Raw genomic sequence first — 6,302 nt, 5'->3', positions numbered from 1 at the left:
CAGGGGAGCCCCTGAGAATATTAGGGTGCCTCTGGCTTAAAGCCTGTCTTCAATGACTGGGGTAAGAAGGAATGATTGGTGTGATGGAACAAGAGATGCTCTTCTCTCCCAGACACTGTGAATAGTAGAGGCCCTCTACCTACCTGGGACTGGCCCAGGGTTCTTGGGAACCCAGGGGAAGGCGGCAGCCTTGGCAGCATCAGTTTTGAACATAGTAGGAACTGTCACATCAGGGCTTACAGGAAATTATGCTCTTGACTGGGGGCCTACAGACCCAGGAGACAGGAGAGCGTCTCTCAGTCTGCCTTCTCCGCCTGCTGGTTCATGCAGATTGCTTCCGGTCTCTGCAATGATGACTCCCTGAACAGGTGTGTACACTGAGCCACAGCATCCCATGAGTGTGGATTGCAGCTGGCACAAGGCCCTCCTCTCACCAGCCCCACCTTGGTCTCTGAATTGTATCTGACCAACCTAGGGCTCCCACAGAGCAAGTCACATTTCTCCGTAAGCTGATCTTGAATTCGGCTCCTCCAGGATGCTAGAATTTCAGGTGTGAAAGACGGGGCCTGGTCCAGGTCTCAGACATGCTCTGTGGGATCCCCCTTCCCTCAGACATCTTGACATTGCCATTTTAATGCAGCTCTCAGTAAGATTTTCCAAAGGCTTCTGGCCCAATAACAAGCCAATGTGGGGCCTACTTCCTGCCCTGCCCAAACGTAGGCCTCCTCTAGGGCTCTCTCCCTCTCACCCCTGAGATTGTGCTGTTTCTATGTTTCTACCTCTTAGACCCACACTCCCCTGTCCTGTCCTACTAATGTTATAAGGGGTGTGTGTGTTGGTGTGACCGCCATACACCCACATCAGGACCACTCAAAGTATTTGCTCTCAGGTGTCACGAAACCTTCATTGAAGTAAAAGTATTTAGAGTACATCCACTTAAACATTTTTTACATTTAATTACAATTAATTACATTTATTTATGGGGGGTATGTAGAGCAGGAGGGTCGTTTGCCACAGTATACCTATAGAGGTCTCCTTCCACCATGAGGATTACAGGAATTGAACTCGGGTCGATGTAGAAGCAAGCACCCTTGATGGGCAAATGGGCCACCTGGATGACCACAGCACACATGATGAGACAGCTCGAGGTGAAGGAGCTTACAGATGTCATGCAACTAGTAACTAGAGGAGCCAGGACGCACCAGGAATGCCCCCTGGAGTCATTCTTGCAACCAGTAGGCCTTTCAGCAAAAGTGATCTACACACTAGGACCTAGAATGAGGTCCCAAGTGGGAACAGTGCCCAGAGGGCTGCACATGACAGAGGCTTCACAGGCAGCCCTGCTTAAGGAAAACTGGCTACTCTGGCTTTTCAGGGACAACTATTCACTCACCAAGGGGCTGCTGGCTCTGCCCACCAAACAGTGTGAAGGCCCTTCCCTTTCCACACTCACCCTGTCCGCCCTACCTCAGCCAGGCTGGGTCAGCACATCGCCTCCGGAGCCTACAGCCTCAGATCTAACCTAAGCTACTCCTGTGTGGTGTTCACTTCCATCCCAGCATTCCCCTACACCCAGAGTCACTCTCTCTTCTCTCCATTAAGGCTCCCACTACATCCCAGGGGAAGCATCTGAAAGGAATGGAAGATGTCACAATCCTGACATCCTGGGGATTCTTAGCATCGTCCAAGCGTCCAATTCGCTTCTCAGCTGCCCCATGTTACGGATTGGAAGATGGAAAGTGGACAACAGGACTGAGGAGACGCACTGAGCAGAGAGAGAGAAACTATCCAGCTTGGGCTGAGAGGAACAGATTGAGGGTTGGGCTCTATGCATCAGCACTGGGGGTTTGCTTTAGAAACTCCAAGAGAGATGGAGGGGTTAGCCTTCACGGGTATGCGTGTAGCCCTGTCCGCCCCGACTGTCCTGTCACAGCTTTTCGGAGACCTCCCTATCCTATCCACACCTGAGCAGACGATGACGTTCCTGGTACCCTGGACTACGGCTCTAACCTGTGCACATCCATCCATCCCTGGCTGAGGCTCTGACTTAGGTTTCATCTGCTTACCATCCTCCTCCCTTCATGAGCTCCTCTGGGCCCAGAGGCTTCCTGCCATCGGCCAGATGGGAAACCATGAAGAGGGAGGAAGCCGAGCTTGTCGGCAGATGGACGTTGGTGGTTGGGCACAGCAACCTGTTGCCTAGTCCCACTTAGTTGCTGTGGCCCTGGAGGGAGACTCCTAGGTAGGGGGACAGAAAGAGTCAAAGGTAGTCAAAGGCCCCTGCACCCCAGGAATCCAATCCTAAGGTGACACAAGGCAGCAAATAAACAGAAGCAAGCCGCCAAGGCCACAGGGCTCCTCCGAATTGTGTTTTCTTTCTATGCCCACTCTGTTCCAGAAAGTTTGGCTTATGAAATCACTTGGAACACAATGGAGTAAAAATAGAGCAGAGAAAACAAGACTGGAACAAATCGTCCTGTGACCCAAGTATTCAGGTGGACCTGCACTGGGCCCTGGGCTTTCTGTCAAGACAGAGATCTATTTATCAATCCACAGGGTTAAGAGATGAATGGACGGACGCAGGGCAGTTTAGTGCTTTGTTTTGTTTTGATTTGTTTTTTCTTTTTTCTTTTTTTTTTTTTTTTTTTTTTTTTTTTTTGGTTTTACGAGACAGGGTTTCTCTGTGTAGCCCTGGCTGTCCTGGAGCTCACTCTGTAGACCAGGCTGGCCTCGAACTCAGAAATCCGCCTGCCTCTGCCTCCCAAGTGCTGGGATTAAAGGCATGCACCACCACCGCCTGGCTGATTTCATTTTTTAAGAGCTGTAGCAGTGAGTTTAGCTAATCACTCTGTGATCCCTGAGGGTCGAGCACTTCCAGTCACCAACCCAGCAATCCGAGAATGAGACACACACACACACACACACACACACACACACACACAATTAGTTTATTTTTGAAATGCTTTGGCTAGCTCAAAGGCTGGGCAGTTCTAATCCTCCAACCAGGCTATCATCGTTGTCCCCCCCTGTACTCCTGACTCAACACTCAGTAAATCTATGATCTGTCTATGCAGCCCTGTCCCTCCTGGGCAGCCCCCTAACCTTTGCTGCTCAAGACACTTCTCGGCAGCCCTTCTGGGGCCACATTCCTTCTCACCTACATTTCCGATGATTTTTTCTTCTGCAGCTCTAAATCTGATCCGTCTCCCTCTGAAAGATGACCATTCTCTTCTCCTCCTCTCATGTCCTAGCCTGCACAAATCTAAGGGTCACGCCCTGTCTTCCTTTGCCCAACCATTGGCCAAAGGCATCTTTATTGATCAATCAAAAACCAATTGGGGACAAGGACCTTCAGCATTTGGACATGCAGATTCCCAATTAAATCAAAGCATTAGAACTAATCCCCAGCATACTTGTTGTTGCAGAGAACCTGAGCTCAATTCCCAGCACCAACAATGTTGGCTCATGATCATCTGATCCCAGGGATCCATCTGATAGCCCTCTTCTGACTTCTGTGGTACAAGGCATACACATGATGCATGTACATACATTCAGGCAAAACACTCATACATATAAAATTAAATAAACAAACATACAAACATACAAATAAATAAATAAAGGCTGGGAATGGTGGACCAGAGCTTTAATCCTAGGACTCTGGAAGCAGATACATGTATATCTCAGTGAGTTTGAGGCCAGCCTTGTCTAAATGATGAATGTCAGGCCAGACAGAGCTATATAGTGAGACACAAGGGCATACCTAGCTGATGACCTGAGCGTGGTGCTGGTGATGGTTATGGGAGGGGAAGACTGACCAGGCCAGAGGCTGGGAGAATCAGAGTCTGTGTCGCTTTCCATCACCATAACAAATGCCTAGGAGAATCAGCTTAGAAAGAAAAAAGGTTCATTTTAGCTCAAGTTCCGGGTTCCAGTTAGCCTGTTGGTCCTGTTCTCAGGGCTGAGTGGAGGCAGAACATCATGGTAGCGTAGATTGCTTACTGCCTGTCCTGGGGATGAGGAAGAGAGAGTAGGCCTGGGGCGGAGTGTGAGGGTGGTACTGGCTACCAAGTCACATCCCCAAGGATCTCCCACTAGGCCCTGCCTTTAAAGGTTCCACCATCTTCCTATAGTACTGTCCCAGGGACAAACCCTTTAACATGTGGCTCTTAAAAAAAAAAAAAATGCACAGCTGAGTTGTGGTGGTTCCGCCTTTAATCCTAGGACTCAGAAGCAGGCAGATTCCTTGAGTTCAAGTCCAGCCTGGTTACAGAGTAAGTTCTAGGACAGCCAGGGCTACCCAGACAAACCCTGTCTCAAAACATAGGTACACACACACACACACACAAACAAACATGAAGAAGGAGAAGGAGGAAGAGGAGGAGGAAGAAGAGGAGATGATGATGATGATGATGTGTACCAGGCATCAAGCATGGTGGCACACGCTTTTAATTCCAGGACTCCAGAGGCAGAGGCAGGTGGATCTTTGTGAGTGTGAGGCCAGCCTGGCCTACATAGTGGGTTCTGGGATAGCCAGGGCTATGTAGAAAGATTTTGGAGGTAGGGGTCAGGGGAGGGAGAGAAGAAACAAAGAAAGAAATGCACAAGCCACAGTAGAAGATACTCCCTCCAAGCATCCTAGGAGTTGTGTCTACTGGGATGGTTGTAGGGGTGGGGCCTCTGGGGAATGATTTGAGATGAAGTCAAGGGAAGGAGAACCAGACAGATTAAACAGCTAAAAAGCAAAAGGGACCACAGATCAATCATTCTCCTCTGCAGACTGGGATAAGATGCCCTTGCAACCCCAGCAGAGTGCCCTATCCAGGAATCTGTCACTTCTTGATCTTGGATTCGCTAGAACAGCATGAAATGTCTGGTGGTTTATACCAGGAGTCCCAGTGCTACAGAGGCCCCCTGAAGGAGGCACCACAGGGTTAAGTCCAGCCTGGCTGCATTGCAAGATTCTAAAACACAAAAACCAAACAACAAGCAGGGCAGTGGTGGCACACGCCTTTAATCCCAGCACTTGGGAGGCAGAGGCCAGCCTGGTCTACAGAGTGAGTTCCAGGACAGCCAGGGCTACACAGAGAAACCCTGTCTTGAAAAGAAAGAGAGAGAGAGAGAGAGAGAGAGAGAGAGAGAGAGAGAGAGAGAGAGAGAGAGAGAGAGAGAGAGAGAGAGAGAGAGAGAGAGAGAGAGAGAGAGAGAGAGAGAGAGAAAGGAAGGAAAGCCAAACAACGAAGGCCAGAGGCTGGCCAGGCATGGTGGCCCAAGCCTTGAATCCCAGCACTCTTGAGGCTGAAGAAGGGTTACTGTATGCAGAAGCCAGCCTAGGCTACACAGTGAATTCCCCCTTTCTCAATAAAACTCAGCCACCAGCACTGTTGGGGTATAGTTCAGTGGTACAGGGTTTATCTAGCATGTGCAAGCCCCTGGATTAAATCCTTAGCACAATTCCTCAGGAAAAAAAAATGTACTCAGCAAAGGATGTTGGCATGGCGTTCACACTCCACCTTCTTGATTCCTTCATTGCGTGTGTGTACATGATAGGTGGATATGACACTCAGGCATGACACGTGCGTGGCCATCAGAGGTCAGCTTTGTGGAGTCATTTCTTTCCTTCTACCTTTCTGTGGGTTCCAGGGATCGAACTCGGGTCACCAGGCCTGCAAAGAAAGCACTTTCACCCCCTGAGCCATCTTGCTGGCTCCACCTTATTATTTTTTTAAGATTTATTTTGTGTATGAGTGTTTTGCCTCCATGTCTGTATGTCTGTCTGTCTGCCTGTGCACCACATGCATGCCCACAGAGCACAAAACGGGGTGTCAGACTCCCGGAACTGGAGTCACAGAAGGGGGATAGCTGCCATGTGGATGCTAGGAACCACATCTGGGTCCTCTGCAAGAGCAACAAACGCTCTAAACTGCTGAGCAGTTTCTGGCATGCTTCTTCCTCACTAATTTTAGACAGAATCTCTTACCGAATCTGGCATTGTCTGACTTGGCCAGGTTGGCCAGCCAGTGAGCCCTAGGGACATGCTTGTCTCTCCCTCCCCAGTGGTTTTCACACAGGTGCTGGGGATCCAAACTCGGCTGCTCAAGCTCACAGGACAAACCCTTTACCTACTGAGCCAGGCCTACTCCTTCACCTTTTCTGAAACAGGGTCTTGTATTGGAGGCCTTGACCTTGCTATGGAGCCTTCTGTTCTTTCTGCCTCCACCTCTAGAGCACCTGAGATTACAAGCAGGCACCAGGACACTACCATGTTCGGTTTATGACGAACTAGGGATGAAACCCAGAGCTTC

This window comes from Mastomys coucha, unplaced genomic scaffold (assembly GCF_008632895.1).
Source record: "Mastomys coucha isolate ucsf_1 unplaced genomic scaffold, UCSF_Mcou_1 pScaffold5, whole genome shotgun sequence".
In the NCBI taxonomy this organism is placed as follows: Eukaryota; Metazoa; Chordata; class Mammalia; order Rodentia; family Muridae; genus Mastomys; species Mastomys coucha.
This window is presented reverse-complemented; position numbering follows the sequence as displayed.